Genomic DNA, 21,027 nt, shown 5'->3' on the forward strand with positions numbered 1-21,027 from the left:
GGTGGGCAGAGCCCAGGCTGCAGGACTGCCCTTGCTGCCCATCCACATGGGATGGACCTGTGCCGACCTCCTGAGGGTCAACAGGCCAAGTGTGAGGTCCTGCAGTGGGGCAGGGGCCATCCCCAGTGTCAGTACAGGGTAGGATGAAGGGATGGAGAGCAGCCCTGTGGAGAGGGATGTGGGGTACTGGTGGCTGCCAAATTAGACAGGAGCCAGCAGTGTGCAAGCCAGAAAACCAACCATACCCTGGGCTGAATCAAAAAGTAGCATGGCCAGCATGTCAATGGAGAGGATTCTTCCCCTCTCCACTCCTCTGGTGAGAACTCATCTGGAGTACTGTGTGCAGTTCTGTGGTCTCCAGGTGATGAAAGGTATGGACCTATTAGAGCTGGTCCAGAGAATTGCCACAAAGATGGTCAGAGAGCTGGAGAAAGGCTGCAGGAGTTGGGATTGTTCAGCCTGGAGGAGGCTCCAGAGAGACCTTCTTGCAGCTTTTCCACAATCTGTAAATAGGGCAGGAGCACCTTGTCCCTGCTCCTCCCAGGTCTGTCCTGGTGGGGCTATCAGCTTCAGGGTCCACAGAAGCAATGGGCAGCAGCTCTCTGGATCACCTCTACATGAGCCCTTTTGTCTTTAGAAAAGATGCAGCACACCACCAGCACCTGCTTTGTCACTTTGTCCTCTCTCCATGCTGGCAGCTGGTGGCTGTGCAGGCAGGAGGCCATCCCAGGTTTGTCAGAAAAGGCAAAGCAGGCAACTTTAGCAAGTGAGGCATTTGCTGAATCAGTGCTTGGAAGAGGTCCAAGGCTTTATGCCTTTAAGAATAACTGGCTAACCCACTTACAGAGCTTAACTTTTTTCCAAGTTTGAAGTTTTGTTCTGGATTTTCAGCATGTCTGTGTCTGTAGAAATAGTTTGCATTTTCAGGTCAAAATTCAGACTACTGAATAATAACATACTAGAAAGAATTTTAGTAACTAATCCAAAGGCAGAATAAGCACAGAAGTCTGGAAATATGCAGAGCTTTCCCAGGAATGTGTGGGGTGGTTTTTAAATACAGTTTAACCTTTTATTACTTTTCTGTTATTTTAAGTTGCAATTCTGTAAATCTAGGTTAGAGTTTAGGCTTCTATTGAAGCATTTCCTCAAGGTGTTATTATTTTCTAAGTTATTATGATACAGATTTGTCAAGAGAAAAAAGAAAGTTTTAAATTTTTCTTTCACATGTGACAGATCAAGGTAATAATTTCTTTCTTAGCATGTTTAAAGAAATATGTAGATATAATTTCCCAAGATGCATGTGGGGAACCATTTGGGCAAATTTTTATGGGTAAGGTGAAAATTTTTTTAATTGCTTTGTCAAAATGGTCCCTTCTTTCTTTCCATATCACTAATAGTTCTACCCCAGGATGATCATTTATTTGAAGTTTGAAGCTTAGGAAAAAAATCCAGCTATCAATTTGCCACTGTCATTTGCAGTACAAAAGAACAGAAAACTTGTGACCCTCATGCTTCTCCACAAGACAGCAGAAAAAGTTCAATGAAACATTCAAGCTTATTGAATACAGTTTAACACAAGAAAGACAAGTATCTGTCATGAATATCAGCCTAAAGGCATTTACATTTTGTTAGCAGCTATCTGGGAAATAAAACTTTAGCTTTGAATTTATGGCATTGACTTTCATACCAAAACACCAACTGTCCAATTTTTTTTATTATCACAGGTGGAATATGATTTGACACATGGGAAGAAATAGGGAGGAAAAAGCAAAGCAGAAGAAGGATTGCTACAGATTAGGAAACAATCCACTGCTGATCTCAGCATCAGTCCTCAGAAAACTAACAGAGCAGTCTCTTTATCTCTACCAGAGCCAACCCAGATGGATTGCTGTTTTACAGCTTTCATATGAAAGCAGCATCCTCCTTTTTATATCATCTTCTCACTGCCCCCTTCTCCTTTTCTTTTATCCTCTGCCTCTTCCTGTGTCTTATTTCTTGACCTACATCTTCTATCCTAATATTCAAAAATGTATAAAACTAGCCTTCGCATGTAAAATAATATTTGTTTTCTAATAGCTCAAACATCTATTCCTGTCCTAAGACATCTGTTGCTTCCCTTGCCAATCAGTACAATGCCATTCTTCATTTCAAGTTTTCAGACTGAAATTCAGCCACTATGGAGCAGAATGAAAATCCCCTGCAGAATGGCTTTTTTTTTTCCTTAACTCATCCATCCCCAGCAGTTACTGTGTCTCATACATATTTCACTTTCAGAGATTTTTACTTCAGATAAAAAACTTTTTGATCAACTTAGAAACACAAAAATAAACAAACCCCCCTGTTCCATTTGCCACCTGCTTCTAAAATTCCTCTGTCCTCATTTTCACAGTACATTTAAGATTATCAGTAAAATAATAGATTTGAGGCATTCCCTTCCTCTGCTCACTGCCCTGATCAGTTTTTTGCTGTGGATGCTCAAAACCTCATCCCTTGGGTTGCACCATACCATGGTGGGGTCACCTTAATGAAGCAGCTCAGGTCTAAACTGGTCTCTGAAATAGTTCTTCTACCTCTATCACTAAAAGTAACACTTCTGCTTGCTACTAAATGTGAAAAGCTCTGTTTCAGAAATTTAAACCAGAGCCAGACCAGGTTTCTCCAAACCCTCACAGCCTGGTCCAGGGAGGGGCATCCACAGCTTCTCTGGGCAACCTGCCTCAGTGTTCTCCTCTTGAGAACAGAGAGGCTGGAATCAGGAAAACTTGGAGAAAATATCCAGTGAGGATAGGAGAGAAGTTGATGTCAACTGAAGAGTCAATTGGTGGCAGGGTACTGCACCGTGATAATGAGTTGGAGGGGGAAAATCCACTTCCCACCAACCTGCCTCATTATTTGTGAAGCTTTGGCAGTGCCTGTCACTGGAAGATTTGCTCAGCTGGAAGAAGGAATGTGTGCAGAGTCTCATGAAAAGAAAGTAGAAAATGGGGCAGTCTTGGGCTTTTTCTTTTGAATGCCTTCAACAGACTTGAGAAGGACAGGGAGAGCAGAGGCTGGGGGGAGCAGGCAGTTCTCTTATGTAGATGCCTATAGCAGAGTGATGGCCATGCCCAAGTGAGCTTTAAGCCAGACTAGTCACGTAGAAGGTACCAGTTCCACAGGACTGTAGTTCCTGGGAATCTCAGGAAAAGGCTGGGATGTGTAGCCCACACCAGTACAGTCCTGAGTCCTCATGGTTTCATTCCTACAGAGGCCACAGTCATTACATTAAAGCATCTTCATCCTTACCTGGTCAGCAGTTCCTGCCTGATGTTCCCTAACTTTGGGGTCCCATTATTAATGGAAGTTAGAGAAGTAGTTGGACTTTTCTGCTTTTGGGAAAACAAGGGAGAAAGAGGGAGTATATTTTCAGCTCCCAGGAAGTTTTTCTACTTTGCTGCATGAAAAATTGTTGCTACCTGTAAAAGAGAACTCCTGACATCTTAAGCTAGAGAAAACATTTCTGACTCAAGCTGTTTTAAAGATTTCACCGGGCATGAGGAATTTCTTGGATAAATGCATTATCAGCCTACATGCAGGCTTTGAAAAAGACAGCATTTTATTTTGTTTAATGAGGTGATGTAACCTGTTCCTGTTTCAGACCACTGCATTTTGAGCCTTTGGTGCTCAGGCAATTTAGCTATCTAGTAAAAGAGCATAAGGAGTACAAAAAATATATAGTTAAAGAGTAATGAAAAAATTTACAGTAATGCAGAACTAAATGCAAGATATCATTAATATGAAAGGTCCTCCCTGGGTAGTGGAAATGCTGCAGTAGGCATGTCAACAAATCATGGATAGATGTGTAGTTTTGTTGTATCTTCCCACACACCTGGTACCAGCATAAAGTAATGAATGACCCTGCTACAGAAATGAAGGAAAAGGAAGAAAAACTGATCTTCCAAAGTAATTACACAAAATATATATGGAAAGGCTTTCTAAAGGCACAATGGGTGGCCAGGTGCCCAAGCCTGTAAAAGATTAATGACGTGTAGGCACTTATGTCCCCAAAATGCCTTGAAAAGCAGCCCCATAGTTACAGATTTTCTCAATTATTCTCATTATAAAACTGACCAAAAATGGGACATGTAACATCAGAGTACACAGGTCTCTGCATATAAATGATATAAATGGGAATGAATATCAGACTAATTTGCAAGAGAGAGCAACTATAAAACGAACATTTTTCTCTTTTTTAACATCTTCATTTCAGGACCATATAATTGGATAATGTAGAGCTTTTGAATCATATATCTCAGCTTCATGAAGTATTTGAAATGAGCACATTGTCCTCTAATGAATGTTAGAACTTTCTGAAAAGGAGCTGCAGCTAGAATTACAAGCTAAAAAGTCACCACATCACACCCAGTCCAGCCCTCAGAGATGCAACTCTGCACTGTACCTCACTGCAGCACTTCCCAAATTCTTCACCTCGTCACTGTGTTTCAGAGGCAGACACTTCAGCATGGAATTTGATTAGGAAACATGTCACTGAAAATCTTAGGAAGATCACAAAAATAATGCTATATATAATAAAATGTTAGGAGCTTTCTACTGGCTACTTACTGTGCTGACTTCTAGCAGGCTATAATTTGGGAACCATTTGTCCAGGAGGCTGAAAACAGACCAAGATATTAAAAGATTGAAGTTTTATTGTTATGGTTTGTGTTTTATATGACTTTAAATCCTTAACTATAGGATTTGGGTTTTATTTATTTATGTGACTTTCTTGCTAGTATTTCATTAAAGTCCTTTCATTTGTCCAAAAGGGAACATTGCCTTGGTTTTTGGACCACCTAATGGGTTCCAGAGGCTCTGAAACTTCTCTATTTTCAGAAAAATCTAGGCACTTCTCCCATGAAAATCCTTGTTCTTTATGGTAACCTACATTAAACTTCCCCCCAAAATTGAAGGCAGACCAAGTCACTCTTTGGGTGAGCCAAAATACCTCTGCATTCAATTTTAAAACCAGAGTGTAATATCTAACCTCTAATAATATCTGAGCATAGCAGCCACCTTTTCTTCATTAGTGCAGGTAAAAATCCATCCACTTCTTGACAAGCTTTAGGCAACTCTCTATCTTGCTTTTAGGTGACTGAGCAGAGTCAATTATAGCTGGCAAATATACTGCAGATGTTCCTCTGTATAGCCAACTCTGCTCCCTAATTTGTATTCTCATTTTTCTTGGCATTACTTCTGAGTTCTGAAACCAATGTTTCACCTCAGACAGGGCAAGTACGAGGCCTAAGCCTTTAAAAACAAGCATGAAGTGCTGTATCTAGATGAATTCCCCCTCTGTGCACTGCCCTTTGAGCTCATCTTGGCAAGATAAACATGTCTGAAGCAAGAGAGACATTGCTGCTATATGGGTTAGTGTCATCCTATATAGAGCCCATCCTATACAGAGTCTTCCAACATACCAGTGCTTGGCAAGGAAGGCGTGAATGGGAACAGAAATTTGCCCATTCTAGTTCACCTCACAAGCACCTGTAACTACACCCATGCTGTAAATACAGCAGACAGAGAAAAATGAAGAAAAATATTAAAAAAGCATTTAAAGAGGGAGACCTTTAGTCCTAAAAGGATCCTGACCAGGGTCACTTCAAGAATCCCTTTCAGCCAAGGCTTCAGTGCTGTTTGCCTAAGTAGGAGAAGAATTTCTCCTTCAGTGCAACATAAAATGCAGTAGATCTTTTGTGAAAAGCTGCTGAGCACTTCTGGAGCTTTTGAAATTTTTTCAATTAAAACTCTTATTGCAGTCAATGATAGCATAAGTGTCTTATTATTAAATCCTGGACTAAAAAAAAAATGGTGTCACTCTGTAGTCTGCTTAATGTTTATGGAAGAAAATACTGATGTTCACTCTTAGTTCCTGAGAGTTCCTTTATTAAATACAAACTTGGTTTGTTCAGTACATATGGTAATGGATCAATTAAGATAAAGTTGATAAACTAAGAACAAAATACCAATTTATTTTTTCTCTTTTTTTTTTTTTTTTTTTTTTTTTTTTTCCTGGGTTTTTTTTTGTGTGTTTTTTTTCTCTCACAAGAAATAGTCTCTCTTCCTGTTTTAACTTGTTCTGACTTTATGTTATCGCCCTCAAAATTGCCTGGAAAGAATGTATTTATGTCTCCAAAGTGACTTCAGTGAATATTTTTTCTGCAAGTTTAATTCTTTTTCTTGCAGTCCCCAGTTGTTGCACACTAACACATTTTTCCTCTCACAAGCATTTTGTTTTTTCCACCCAGAACTATAAGAGTAGAACCAGCTCTCTTCTTCATTTGTTGAAACTGCTTGGACTGAACTGAAAGTATTTCTGAGTGGTATGGAGAGATGAGTGATTGGCATGGTGGTTTCACAATATGTGTATTAGGCAGCAAGCCAGGAACAGGCTGTACTGAAGGAAGAAAAAAAAAAAAAGGTGAGGGAGAAAAGAAAAAGAGAATTAGAAACATTTAGAAATTTGTGAGTTTTCTAGATTAGAAAATATAGTCACGGCCCGCCCTCCTGCCAGACTTCATATTGTCAGAGTAAGTATGCAGGCATTTTGAGCCTTTAAAATGAGCTGAAAGAGTAATAGAAAGCTCATCAGATCAGAGTTCTGCAGTTACCCTGGCACTGAGAGGTCAGCAAAGTCTCATCCATTTATCACCAAGGTGCTCACAATCTCAAATCACTGCCAGCCCAGAAAGTGGAATGCTCTGCAGGGACACAGAGAGAAGAGGAGAGATTTCCTTTTAAAAAAAAAACCTACCTCAGACATTTCTACCTTGGAAAGGGTTTATTAAGCTTGCAAATGGACTAAAAAGAAGGTAAAGATCGGCAAACAAAGGGTGTCTTGAGGTGAAGCTGTGTGGTGGCTGTGGTTTTCCTGATGGCAAATGACAGACATCTCCCTCCTGTTTTGCCTGTATTTGTCTGTGGTATCACCTGTGTTTTTCTACCTGTTTAGTGGCCATTCTCAGCCTCATGGAAATACTTGTCGGGGTTGAAAGTGATGGTTCCTAACAACATTCTTGGCCAATACACCACCAGTTGTCATTTAGGACAACTCAGTGGTTAGTGACTAAAAAAGAAGGTGGATTTTTTTAGCATAGAAGGAAAAGTGGAATACCAGCTGGGTGAATAGGGGATTAAATGCTTGTAGGAAAGGATGGCCAAATGTAATTCATTGCCCTTTGCAAAAGTGAAATTGCCTAATTTTCTGGACAGTGACTTAAATCTTACAAGTTTGGGGTTTTGTAAGACCAACTTCTACCCAGCTTTCCATACAACTCTAAGCAAATGCTTTACTATGTCTTGTACATCTGTAAAATAAAAAGATTTACATGACCTTTCAGTGGTGTAGATCCCAGTAACTTCTGGGAAGATTGTCTTCCAGAAGTAGTTTTACTTTGAAGAGGAAATGAAAATTTGAAGTGTTCAGCTGTGGGGCTTTGTGCCAGAGGAAGGATCTGGCTGGGGGGGCATTCAGACCCAGCTGTAGCAGGGGTGGAACTGGATGGCAGTAGCTTCAGGACTCCCTGAAAGGGAGTGGAGTTTCCCTTTGTGATGTGGTGAGGAACACCACAACATACTGGAATGCTCAGTGGCCAACTCTGAGTAGCAGAGCTCAGCCAGGGATGAGGTGTCCCATGGCATCACTCCTGGGATGGATGCTGCTGCCAGTGTCTATAAGGAGCCAGCTCCTGACACATCTTGGCGAACTGCTTGTACAATTACTTATGATTGTAGGGCTCTGACCAATACATTGTTCATTATCTTTTTTTTTTTTTTTTTTTTTTTTTATATTTAAACAAACACATTATTTTGCCTGAAGGGATACAATAAAATTGCCCAACAATTTCTAAGAGGTTTAAATATCTGACATATCTAGAGATTCTGTGAATAACCTTTAAAACTTTGCTTGCATGAAAATAATCCTGAAAGACACAGAAGCTTATTTACTCTGTACTTAATATACACCTATTGTGATTTACTGTGACAAAATCATAGTCTTTAATGTCCCCTTTTATTTTAGCTGATTAATAATCACAGGCAGTCCAGATCAGCTTTGGTCTTCATTCATGGAGCAGGATGAATTTGATCTTCTATAGTTCCTGTAGCCTTTTTGTCAGAGATGAGAAAGTTGTGTTTCTCCTAATGCTTGTTTTCATTTGAATATTCACATGTGTTTTGAGGCAAATTTTCATGGCAAATTCTGACACTTATTATTACTTAAAGGAGGCTAGAAGTACTTCTCCAGCTTCCCTGCTGGATAACCATACATGATGCACTCCAAAGGAACAAAAGGTACCATGCTCCTTGCTTTTACTTTAAGTGCTGTCTGAGATAGTTGATAGCTGATCCATTATTTAAATTGCTGATGAACTGTGAAAATTGCTTAGACTCTGTTAATATCACTCACACTAGAAGTAGAAATGAGGTTTGTGCTTTGTTCTCACTGCAATGCATTTGTGACAAGTACACAAGCAAAAGGTCTGCAGGTCTAGTAGTTCATACTGAAAAATAAAGCAGTCCCTGGCAATGTTTTCCTGGTGATGAGAGTGACATGAACCTCTCCCATTAAATTAAGAGTTTTTTGCCCAGTAGGTCTCTTTGTAGCCACAAAAATATTCAAGATCACACTATTCACTAGTGCATGAAAACACAAGTGCAGGTCTGGAAGTTTTTCCTTTTACCAGTATCATGCAGCTTATCCAACGAGCAACCAAACCATAGTTCTGGTGGTCAAAAACAGGTCCTGGACAGGTGTGACACCACATTTTAACTGGTGAACTGGGTGAGAGGTGTTGGAAGGCTGTAAAACCTTGAGGCAGACATTTTCAGCTTTCACCAGATAATTTTTCAGACTCTTGATGTACTTCAGGAAATGAAATGGAATTATGCACTGCAAGGAAGTCTGGTGAGATCCTCTACAGCACTGTAAGTCCTCTGAACCTCTATGCTCCTCTAACTGTTTTAATGTTGGGCTGGCAATTAAATGAATGACAGCTGCTCTCTATTAACCCCTCTCCCCTGCCCTGTAGGGAAAGGAAGCAGAATAAAGAAGAAGCACAGGTTGGAAACTGAACTACACAGGTTTAATGAATCAGTTGTGATGAAAAGGAAAATTATGAAATATATACAAATATATCACTCATCACAAGTGATATCACTTTCCTCCTCTCTCCCCCCAGTAATGCTCAGGTCAGGACAAAATCTCCAGGACAGGCACTGGAAAAGTACCATGCTGGGGTCCTGGGGTCAGCAGCACATGAATTGGAGGAAGGGACAGATTCAGGATGGCAGGGATTGGATGAATGGATGAAATCCTCCCAGGATTGGCTATGGATGAAGAGCATTTGACCCTCATGATCCCTTAAATTTATAGTAAGCATGGCATGTATGGGGTAAAATACTGCATTTGGTCAATTTTGGTCACCTGTCTGCTCTGATCCTCCCTAGACAGGGGTTGTGGGTGTGACCCCTTTACTTCCTTTTTCTTTCTGGGCCATAAGATGTTTTTCAGAACTTAGAAGTGGTCTTCATTCTGCAGACTGTTCTGTAGCTGTAACTATAAAAATTAAGCGTGATCAGTCCTAGAAGCAGACACTAACTGAAAAAAACATGCTGCTTATTTCATCAAGTGCAGCTACTTAGAAGAGACTTAATTGAAAGTAAAATTACTAGAAAGAAAATTGGTTCTATCTTGGCTCAGACCAGGGCAGCTCCCTTATGTTTCCATGCAGGGGCTGACCATAAAGTGGTTTAAGTGCTGCAAGTGAGGCTTGGTAATCTGAAAATAACTTACATTACTGCTGCTACTTTTGCCTATTCTGTATGTCTCTAAAATGAGCATCTGAATTTCTCCTCTGTTCAGCATGCAGCTCACCTTTGCAGACCTTGTCAAAGAGTATGCAGTGAGCTAATTGGCTTGCTTGGATCCATTTATTGTATCTCCAATTCAGGATTAGAAATCCTAAGCTCATTGTGTCTGGTTGCTCTTGGAACTGAAACAACCATTTTCCTTTTTGCAGCCTTCCCAGAAAAAACTCCTCTGTCACAGAACCTGGTAATTGGCAGAATCAGTGTTCAAGTGGCCTTGTTCCTGACCTGCTTGTCTGGTTCAGTGATTCTGAGGGCTCCATTGGCATCTTGCAGAAAGTGGCTGATTTTGATCTTAAAGCTTAGAGTAGCAGGTATTGAATGCCCAAGCCATATAACTCATTTGTTGGGGTTTGCAGAGGAAACCAATGTTCAGTGTCAATTGGTTAGTGAGTTATAAACAACAAGCTGTGCCATCAAATTTCTTGCAACTGAATGTATGGTGATATATACATATGTACATCAGAGACACAGAGAGTGCTTTGATGGCAGTGTTCAGAAGGTTAATAAATCAGGACAATTTTAAACTTTTAAACAAGAATTCTGCTCAATGCTTTCACTAAGATTATTTTTTGACAGTGGTTAGATCCTAGACATTGTTTGTCCTTGTCACTGCATACCACAGAACTGTTGATCTTTAATGTTTATGTTTTAAATTATCTAAGGGTATAAAATATCACAGATCTGATTCCACATAGTTAGCAGAGATGACTGTGGTTCTTGGGGTTCCTATAAGTCAAGACAAGTTGGAGAGCTCTTTGAACAAAGAAATGAAGACTGAAGTGGGCTTGTTTTTCACCTCCCCTGTGGAAATGTATGCTGATGTTTTCATGTTACTTCCCCTCTGCCAGCAGGGTGGCTTCATCTGCTGTCCATGATATTTCTCTTGGGCTCTGGTTTAGACTTTGATCCTTATTTATTGAGTGGGATGTCCTGCCTACTTGCAATTTGATTGTCACATTTCTCAAACACTTACTTGAAATCCATGTTTTATGGCATCACAGTGTTGCAAAACACATATATTGTTCATTACACTGTTTGAAAATGCTTATATTTAGTATCCTGATAAGTGCACTTATAATTTATAGAGGTTTTGGGCTTCTCCTTTTGTTACAGAATTATCACATGTTCTAGGCTGGGCTTGCTTAGATATTTAGTAGTGGTGCCAGTCTAAAAAGAGCCCTTGTACCTTAGGTGCCATGATCATCACTGATCATCACTACCTGATGGAAACCAGCAGTGGCTTTCCTGTACTGTTTCAGATCTGGTGAGTATATTATTTCTTTAATATAGGAGAGCATTATCTGGGTTGTCTGTCAGCCTTACTGATGCAGCAGAAGGATGATGCCAAGGGCATTTGCTGAGGAAATGGGAGACCTGAGTTCATGTCTCAGCTCTTCATGGGTTGAACTGGCCTTTGAGCTTAGGTCTTTTTTTTCCTGATAACTCTGTAACTGCTTCACGTATTGGGGTTTTTTGTGTTTTGTTTTTTGGTTTTTTTTCCTGTGGTATCTTAATAAGTTTCACTGAAAATGTTCCCATTGTTTTTATGAGCTTTGCACAATGATTGCTGCTGGGGCACTGCTGAAATAGAATCAATTAGAAATGCTTATTTAGGTGTATTCCCACTGCTCTTACAAACCTCACTTATGAACTCAGGTGACCCTGCTGTGCAAGCTCTCACACAAATATAAGTAGACAGGACCTGCTGTGAAGACCTTATTAACACAAGAAACATAAAAGCCAAATATAACTAAACACAGAAAGAAAAGACAGTAAGAACTGGGTAAAGATCAAAGGGAGTTTGCTCTATTGATCTTGTTCTCCTTTGAAACAAAAGTAGCTTTTCTTAACTAGGAAATTCTGCTCATTGGTCCTTCTCTTCCATCTTGTTTTACCCTAAATTGACACATACAGCCCTCTTAAGGTGACTTTCTGGAAAGAGAAACCCGGGGTTGTCTGGCCTTCTGGGATCCATTTCTAGATTTCCTTCCTGATGTCTCCAGTTTCTACATTTCTTTTGTAAGTTTTATGATACTTGCATTGAACCTTTGAATACAGTGGTTGTGTGAGCACTATGATATTCTTTCCTTAGAAATATCTGAGCAATAAAGCAACCTAATGGCAACTCAGGCTTTTACAGCTGCAGGGTTAGGTAAGCTCCAATCAAATCTGTGCTTTCAAAGTCTCAGAATACAAAAAGGTGAGTGGCAAAAAGATAATTGTGCAGCTGGTCCTCATACACCATGGACATATGATTCTTCTCTGGGCTAGCCTGGGGTTTTGTGAGCCTCAGCTCTGTGTTATGGTGGGGTTATATATATAATATATATGGTGGGGTTATATATATACTGCTTCAGAAAAGCAATGTTGTTCTGGTGTTTAAACCAGGGACATGGTGGTACTGAAAATGTGGTTCACTGGAAGACAGCTGAATGATGCTGTCTGAGGTTTAGTTCATTCCCTTCCATGAGTTACACAACAAAGACTGCTGTTAATGAAGTTCTTCTTATATAAGCATTCAGATTTTTTGTCTTAAGTGTGGTTAATGGCTTCCTTCAAATGCTTTAAACCTTGTAATATTCATTTGATGAGATGAGGAAGGCATCTGACATGACCTGATCACCCAGTGGAGCCAGATGGGAGTACTACTTCCAACTGCAGAGATTCCTCCATCTCCAGCCTCCAGAAAGCAAGGTAGGAAAACACAAGGAGGGGACACAAGGTGGCAGAGGACTTTTTGGAGACTGGTAAAAACATGGGCCTCACATAAACCTGATTTCTCAAGGGCATAAGGGAAAGCAGCAGCATTATTTCTGCCTGAACTTTGATTAATACAGTGCCTGTGGAAAGGAACGTGGTAGCTGGCATTGTATTCCTGGAGACCTGCTTTTTTTGTGGAGTGGAAAATTTGCAAGAGATGCCAGCAGAATATGTTACAAGACAAGGGGGCTGAAGAATAGCTCCCCATAAATATTCAAGCCTCCTCTAAACTTTAAAAATGATTTTAAAAAGCAATATTTTACATTTTCTCTGAGTATTATACAGTCATACCCTACAGAATCCATTTTATCATCTATTACTTCATTTTAATATATGGCTTTACTAGGATGTGGATTGCGTATATAATTTACTTATAATTGATTGAACATTCTCTTAGGTCTGGGACACATTCTAACACAGTTGTCTAGTGTCAGCTTCATTTGACAAAGAGGAACCATAGCATTTTTACCACAGCTTTATTTTTCAGAACTAGTTTCTCTCACATCAATTTGATCCCAGATTAGAAAAAAAATAAAACAAAAGAAAAAAAAAAAAAAAAAAAAAAAAAAAAAAAAAAAAAAAAAGAGGGAAGGATCCCCCTCTTTTTCTATTTCCCTCTGTGAGAAGGATAAATTAGGAGAACAGATTGAAATCAGTGCTTCTGAGTTAGCTTTCAAATAACTGATGCTCTTTCTCTCCCTTCTACTTGGTTTATTCTTGTGTGCTAAAGACTCGAGTTGCAAGAGGAAAGAGTCTGCAGTGGTTCAAAGCCTGAGTGCAATGTGTTGCAAATAGAAACAACAGTCCCAAATGAAATCATCAGGAGAGGGGGGGCACCAAACAAGCCCCAATAGCCCCTTATTCACTGCCTTTCATGATGCTACAAATGGCAGCTACTGTAAGAAGGCAGAGAAGGATAACACAGGAATGGTGGTGTTTTGCCTGGGTTTGCCAAGCTCATTTAATACCCAGAAAATTAATTCCTTATGTGGCTTCTAAGGACCTTGAGGCACTAAGAGGTCTTTGTGACCCTGACCAGACTTACTTGTTCCCCTTGGACCCAGAAACCCCATTTCAGCCAGGCCAGGGCCATGTGGATGGCTGTGACAGTGCTGTAGGATTTACAGTCCCTATGGAAGAGCTGTGTATGGGGATATCCATTATGCAACCTGGATGTCCTTCTCTTCATTTTCATTTTCTGCAGGAAGAAAGAAAATCACCCCACTGATGGTATTTTTTTCCAACAATTCTCACATGCTCTTTTTCTTATACCATTTTTGGTTTTTATTTTCTCTCCTCCTCACCTGGGTTTATAAATTTTAATATCCAGTAAGCAAATAGGCATACAGAGTAAACAAAAGTGCAAGACAAACAAGACAGGACTCAGGACTGAGAGTTGTAGCAGCAATTTGAGTATAATTCTGTTTTTCCCAGTGTTTTCTGAGAACAGGTTGCCTTTGCGGCTTAAAAGCAGTGGAAATATCCTTGTTTTTTTTTTTTTTCCTTTCAAAAACTTTATGCTCCTGATCCAAAGACCACAGTAATCTGTGAGAGTTTTTCCACAGACTGCAAGACTTTATCAGACTTTCTATGTGTTTTAACTTTTGTCCTTCAGAAACTGCAGCTGTGATTACTGAGAGCTTTGGCTCTGACTCCAGAGCAGTTCCAGGGACAAGGGCTCCTCTCAGCATTGCTCTTTTTGGTGTAACTAGTGCAGGTCTCTGTAGAGCTGGCAGAAGGATTAAGACAGATCTTCCCTATGGACTTGAATCTGATCCTATAGCAAGGAGGAAACATGAGCTACACACCATAAAAAAGAGTCCTTTCAGAAAGCAACAACAAAAAAAGTTCTAATGAAACAGTTGTTTTGCCCCATTTTACCTTTTTGGGGGAAGCAGTTTTCCTTCAGGATAGAGAGGAGTGGAAAGAGAGTGGAAAGTACATCACTGCAGCTTCAAATTATGTTAAAGATACTCATGAAATAGAGGGAGAGGTTTCCTTGCTAGCCTCTGTTGCAGCATTTAACCCAAGGAGGAGTTTGTCCTTTCATAGGCATTGTTACTGTCAAGATTCATGTTGTTCCCCACTTCTTTCATGCTACCTACACTTTAATTTCATCATGGTTCTCACTGGCTTCTTGTGTGCTCACTTCTGAGGTGCCAGAAAATTTGTATGTTTGTCTCTGCTGCACAAATCCTTGCTGGATTCACCTGCCTGAAAGTCTTTTAGGGTCTTGGCACTCTGAAACCTGGCACTCTGCTCTTTATACCTGCCGGGCTGACCTTGGTCAGCAATCAAACACTCACCCTATGTCTCATTCTCCTCTCCTGTGGGATGGGGACAAAAGAGAAGGAAGGTGAGTAAAAAAGTGGGTAGAGATAGTGACAGTTCAACAGAAAAAAGAAAAAGAAAGAAAAAGCAAAAAGCTGCAGGTAGAATTGAAACAAAAAGATGTCACTCATTACTTCCCATCAGCAAAAGTCCAGCTGATCACTGGAAAGCAGGTAAATGTAGTACTGTTTGCTTGGAAAGACAAACATCTTAACCATGAACATCCTTCTTTTATCTTCAATTCTCCAAAATTTTATTGCTGAATGTGATGTCATATGGCATAGGATCAGTTGTGCTCAGTGTCAGATTTTTGTCTGAGGAAGAAATAGAACTGTTCTTAAACACCTTGTTTGGACTGGCCTGTCAGAGGGGCAGCACATCAAGGAGGAGAGTGGCCAAAAAGAGGAGAAGCTTAGAGAAACAGTATTATTGTTTGGCTTTGGTCTGTGCTGAGACTTGATAATGGGGCTGAAAAAAAAAAAAAAAGTGAAAATAGAAAAAAGACTGAGGATGGTCTGGGTTGCAAGAACTAGAGGTGAGATAAATGAAGTCTGCCTAGTGATAGTATAGAAGTAAAAAGCTTAATATCCTTATTCTGACCTTCTGAGTGTCCTCTGCATGATGTCAAAATGGCCACTCTCTTGCACTGACTGCAGCAAGGAAAAAGTGCTCACTTCTCATGGGTTATATGAAATGAGGATTCAAGATATTGTGGGTTTTATGACATGGTTTTTATTACTTACAAGCAGGAAGTGAACTGTCAGGACCAGGACAACAGATAGACCTCATGTACTGGTTTTGTCTGGGATAGTGTTAATTTTAGTCCTAATAGTTGGACTGGGCTGTGTTTTGGATTTGTGCTGAAAGCGGTGGTAACAACACAGCGATGTTTTGGCTCTTGCTGAGCAGTGCTTACATAGAGTCAAGGCCTTTTCTGCTCCTCACCACAGCAGCAAGTGGGCTGGGAGTGCCAAGAACCTGAGAGGGGACACAGCTGGGACATCTGACCCCGAGTGACCAAAGGGATATCCCATGCCATATTAACATACAGTCAGAGTAGTGATGTTTGTCTTCCCAAATACCCATTACTAGTGATGGAGCCCAGCTTTCCTGGAGATGACTGAACACCTGCCTGCCCACAGGAAGTGATGAATGGATTCCTTGGTTTGCTTTGCTTGTGCACAAGCCTTTTGCTTTATATATTAACTGTCTTTATCTCAACCCATGAGTTTTCTTTCTTCTACTCTTCCCATTTTTTCTCCTGTCCCACCAGGGGGGAATAAATGAGCAGCACTCTGGTGCTGAGCTGCTGGCTGGGGTTAAACCACCACCCTACACCACCATACCCTTAGGAAATGATAATGTGCACCTACAGATTCCTGAACACCCTTCTGCAATCCCCAGAAATCCTCATCTTGCCCACACCCACATCAGGCAGTGTGTGTTACCAGGGCACATCTCACATCTCCTCCTGGCACTGCCGGTTCTACTCCTCGCGTGCCCTCAGTGGGAGGTGTGGGTGCTCCAGCCACACACAGGTCCCTGCTGCTCCCCATGTCTTGCTGACTCCCACACCTGGGACAGAGACCTCCTGGAGACCCACCTAGGGTGGTCAGCTGAGTGGTGTAAGAAGTTGTTTTTTAGTCTGTTTCAAACATCTTTTCAGGATGTGCTTGTGCAGAGGGAGAAGCCGTCAGGAATCGTCACACATGAACTGAATTTCACCTTTCTTGCTTGACTCTGAGCCAAGCTTAACCTTAACATTTCTGAACATTAAAGAGCTTGACTTCTCAGCTGTAATGGCCTTTTAATGGGGGTGTATGGATGAATAATAGGTGACTGAATTCTTTTTGCTTGTTACTACCATTCCTTTTTCTATTTGAAAGCCTCCTAATTGCACCTTAGAGCAGCACCATATTTCCCTATATTTTTGGGAAGGCCTTAAAGAAGTGAGTAGCTAAGAACAAAAGTCACTTAATGCATCAGCTGACTCTAAATAATGAACTCCAAATCCCCTCATTTTTGTCTTAGAAATTGAGACCTCTTTCAAGACTGCAGATTAGACTGTTGACAGCTGTGTGAGACACCATAAGTTTTCTCTGGAGGAGCTGGTTTTTGTTTTCAGGGAAGCATTTTTTTCCTTCTAGGCAGTGCTTTCTCACATGGTTCCTCCAGGAATTCATCTGTGCTTTTCCCTGTTTTCTTTTGCCATAATTAAAAGTAAACTTCGATTCTCTCTTGCTTGCCTGTGAGGCAAGCTCTTTTCCCCAGATCTTCCAGGAACAGAGGAAGAGAAATCCCTTTCCAGTTCAGTGCTTTCCTTTTTCACTAAAGGCATCTCAAAGATGCACATGCACTTGAACACATCTACTCTCATAGAAAATAATCTTGAAATTCCATCACTTTTTTATGCCAAGTCAGAAAAATCAAACTTGAACTTTGCAATCCTTTGGAATTATTTTGGAAGTGGGGTGGAGACGACACTTCTAAAATGTTTATGTTTTGATTTTTATATATTTTTTCTCTCCAACCCCTTTTCCCTGTCCTTTTCTTCTCTTCCTCTCTGATGCCTTTGGTCCCTCCCAAACCTATTGAAAGTACAGGAGAAAAATAATCAAAAATTGGGAAATCCCTTATCTACTCAGATTGTATTCCAGGGGAGAATCCTTAAGCAGTAGAGAACTTAGTCTTTTATGCTTTTTCTCTTATAAAACTCTGTGATTGGAGACATTTAAAAATTATTCTTTTAACCCAAGATAAACTTGTATTTTTAGACAAAAGTAAATGGCTAGCGTTCACTGCACAAAGCATCCCATTTTAATAACTTAAGCTCATGAAAAAAGTGTCCCAATAATTCAGACAGTTAACCCTGATACCTTTACAACTTTGTAGTTCCCCCTCAGGAACACTGAATCGTTTTTTATAACTTTTACTGGGGAACTAGCTGCCTAGGAAAGGGTATGTGCATTCCCATTAGAATGGCTATTTCTTACATTTAAAATATAGAAAGCCATTAAACTCTTAAAATGTAATCATTAACATTTAGCACACTATGCTTGATGCATTAAAAACATTATGTGCAGCTGATCTTTCTGACTCACTTAGGGAAATATCAAATGACTTCAATGCACCTTTCCTTTATCTTTTAATTTTAGGTGATTTTGCTGTGTTCTTACTAATTTGCCTTTATGAGTTCTCCTATTTTTATATGTTTATAATTTGAAAATTATAAAATATATGAAATCTTTTAGAGAGCTAGGTCTGACTCAAGAAGTTTGTGCCAAAGCTTGTGAGTAAATTAATTTAAATATCTTCTGCTAAACTGATACCTATTGTACAGTATGACACACAGCTTAAATCATGTGCATACTTTGTAGGTGCCACACACTAAATCTTAACATATAATGATTATACAATGCCATAATTTCATCTGGAAGAATCTCCTTCCATTCTTGCCCATGAGAAAGAGTTCACACCAATTATTATCTTTTGAACTCTCTAACCAGGATGTACTTGGCTCCTCCATACTGACATGAAGTGGTTTGGGCAGTATTTTGAAGCTTATTTGAATATTTACTATTATTCTTTAATGAGGTTTCCCAGTTTAAATTGCATGTATGTGGGCATTTCAGCCATTTTTTAAACGGCATTCTGGTGGCTCAGGTCTTGAATTTTTTCTTCAAATCATGAAGTGTGTCAGGCCTGTTTTTGGTTTACTCCACATTATAAAGGCAGAAATTACAGAAGTCTTAAATTTGGAGGAAGAAAAAAAAATCTTCCCAACTAGCACATTACTTTCATCTCATAGTCGTTTATACTGAATTTATTTTTCCACCTTACAAGTATAAGAAACTCCACATTTTTTAGCTTTTTTTTTTAAAAATTTTTTTCCTTTTTTTTTTTCTCCTGTGAGTGTGCATATAGCTGCAAACAAAGTTTTTCTGCCTTCTCAGGCTCAGGGAAAGACGTTTACATGGAGGTTTTCTGTTTCCCAAGAACTGTGGGAGCAGATTCTCTATCATATTTTTTTACCTGACGCATCCAGATGGGATTCTGTGAACACTGACTGGTGTTTGGGGATGATTTGTCACCCAATCAAATATTAAAGACTTTTTTTCTAGAAATCTGCAGTATGTAGTTTCTTTATTATGCTGCTCTTGTGGTGCTGCAGCCCAGATGAAACTGGAAAATGGTAGAAGTCATAGCAGAAAATGTCATCTCTATGGAAACTTCCAAACCTTATTGAGGATCATGGGATAAAATTTAGAGAAGAATCAATATTTTATTCTGAGCTCATTTCTAAGTGAGACAGGATAAATTAAACTCCTGATTGGACAACTGGTCCTAAGGAGAGATGGTAAATTCCAAATAGAGGTGAAAATGGGTCTGTGTGAAGGGTGGAGTTGAGTATCTGGGCTGAACCTTCATGGGAAAGAAATGCTGCCTGGGGGATATTTATTTTAGAATGTTAGCTGACTGGAGAAAGAAGGAGCAGTATAACCTATGTCTGGGATTTTAAAGTTAGGAATAAAAGAACTGGTTGTTTTTGGGTTTTTTTGTTATCAGATTGAGTGTTGAAACTACACAGGATTTTGGTTTCTGTATCGCCTCAACTACCTCATCCTTCACACCTTATCCTCACCTCTTCTTTTTATCACTTGTCTCCTATTTATAGATTGTCCCCTAATCCTGAGGTCTGTCATTCCTTGGAAGGCTTTTAATTTTTTTCCCAGACATGTCTGGGCCTACCATCACAACTGGAAACCACTATGATCAATGACCAGCAGATGGTCTTCTTGACATCCCTATTTACTAGCTTGCAACCCAATTTTCTTTTATTTATCTGTGTCCCAAACCTATTTGGCTCCCCAGACCTGTCCTTTTTCTTTCCTTTGCCCTGAACTCTGTGGAAAGGTTGTTTGGTTTGGGTTTTTTTTTTTTTTACAAAACTGCTCTAGGTCTGCCCCTCTGCTGGGAACCATCAGATACTTTGGCAAAGGGAACAAGAATAGGAAGAGTATGAAGTGATCTATGGAGTGATCTGCCCCCTCAGCTTTTGGTAATAACCTTGGGATTGAGGAAGAGCCATGATACATTGCACTTATAGACACAAAGGAAACTATGCCCTTTGATATATTTTTTAAACTTTCCCACAATTATTTAGAATTTCTTATTATTTATTAATGCATTTTAGCCTGCAGTGATGCATTCCACAACTCCACAGCTATGCATGATGTGAAAACAGACTTCCCAAAGTTGTGGTGTGTTCAGAGCCATTGATTTCACTTTCTTTCTGCTGTGAGAAGCTGCAAGACTGATCTCTTTCTCCATGCTATCTACACACCTTTCCCCTAGTTGCTGGGGTGGCTTCCTTTCTATGCAGAACCTCATATTTTAGTTTCCAGTTTTTCTCCTTGAGAGCTTCATAGGTGCAGAAAACAGAATAGGGGAGTTCTCTCAGCCATGTCAGCTATATTGTCCAAGCCTCCCCATCCTGCTGGGCAGCAGAAACAGCTTCCCAGCCTGTTTTATGCAACCAGTTCTGAGGCACAGAGTGGTTTTCCTGACCAGACACTTATGCCAGGACATTGGATTCCACTCAGTGTGTCAGGTGCCTCAAGATGCATTTGCAGCTCTTAAGATTTACAAATCTAACTATTTCTGCTTCAGTGAAAACCTACTGAGACAACATGCTTGAGAGGACTAATCATACAAATGCTTTGCAATGGATATTCCTGAGGTAAAAAACTCTGTGATATGGTAATATGCCACGATGGACACTGACTATAATTGGTTTTAATAGAAAAACATATGCTTTATTTATCTTTTCTGTCTCATGTGCATGCTTCCTCCAAGAATTAGAAATGAAAATGTAATCTGTGCATACATGAATGAGTTCCCTAACCAGTAAGCAGATGCCAGGCACTTGGAGGCTCTGGAGTACATGGAGTTTTACAATACTGTAACTGTCCTGCTTTTGTAGTCATGTAAAAGAAGGATGGTGTTGGCTGAAAAACACATTGCTTTCAA

This window comes from Heliangelus exortis, chromosome 8 (genome assembly GCF_036169615.1).
Source record: "Heliangelus exortis chromosome 8, bHelExo1.hap1, whole genome shotgun sequence".
Classification (NCBI taxonomy): domain Eukaryota; kingdom Metazoa; phylum Chordata; class Aves; order Apodiformes; family Trochilidae; genus Heliangelus; species Heliangelus exortis.